The sequence below is a fragment of the Chrysochloris asiatica genome, unplaced genomic scaffold, assembly GCF_000296735.1.
Source record: "Chrysochloris asiatica unplaced genomic scaffold, ChrAsi1.0 scaffold00239, whole genome shotgun sequence".
NCBI lineage: Eukaryota > Metazoa > Chordata > Mammalia > Afrosoricida > Chrysochloridae > Chrysochloris > Chrysochloris asiatica.
Window position 1 is genome coordinate 4321883 of NW_006408757.1, and position 1208 is coordinate 4323090.

Below are 1208 nucleotides of genomic sequence, written 5' to 3' on the forward strand. Positions count from 1 at the left end.
CAAAAACCTCTTCTAAAGTCGAGGCCTAAAAGTTCCAAAGGCAAGTTTGCTGGAGAACATTCCCCTAAGGAATTCACCCAAAGTAGATTGGCGGCTTCTGGGGTTTTGTTCAAAGAATAATGATTGTCAGCCTTCTCAGATCGTCCCCAGGTGCAGACCATTAACATAGGCATCCTCCTTCCTCCTGCAAGCCTCCGCCAAGTAGCCGAAACAGCTGGATTCCTTTCAGACCTTTTGAATCCTTTTCTCACTGAAGATTAGTTGCTATAGGTATGTTAATTAGCCTTAAGAAACCTCAAGTTGCTGCCTTGGGATTCGAACCTACAAACTACGATACAACAATTTGCTTGAATTTCTAGAAAATTAAGGATGTTAGATTATCAAGACAATTTGTGATGTATGTTCCTGTAAATCATTGTGTCCTGTTTTGGACGATTGATCACATTTCACTTCTATACCCTGTCTTGATAAACCCCGCCTTCCTTTGTGTACAGCTCCTCCCTGCAATAAAAAGGAGGCGCAGACTGAAGCCAGCATGTGTTACAGCTTGCAATGCATGCATTACGGGCAGGCATTGCAGTTGGTAAGGTGTGTATACTGCTTGCATAGTCATGATGTTTACAATGCAGGATCTGTCTGACACCAGTGTTGCATCCACTCTGGTCTCGGGGTGTCTTCTTGTCTCTCTTGTTGCGTCTTTGTGTGTATTCTTTCTCTATCTCTGTTTCCGCCAGATTTCCCTATTTTGTGAACCGAAACCCCATGTCGAAGCGGGTTCTCGACAACAATGCAATCCCAATACAGATTCCAACAACATTCTTCAAAGAGATGGAAAGGGCAATTACTAATTTTATATGGAAAGGAAAGAGTCCCAGGATAAGCAAAGCACTGCTTAAAAGAAAGAACAAGGTTGGAGTTCTCTCACGCCCCGATCTCAAACTTTACTACATGGCTATGCTGGTCAAAACAGTCTGGTAGTGGTACAATGAAACAGACATTGATCAATGGAACAGAATCGAGAATCCAGATATCAACCCAACCACTTACAGCCAAATGATCTTCGACAAAGTGCCTAGGCACATTGCATAGGGAAGTGACAGTCTCTTCAACAAATGGTGCTGGCAGAACTGGAAAGTAATATGTAAAAGACTGAAACAAGACTTTTGCCTCACGCCCTACAAAAAAATGAACTCAACATAGATTAAAGA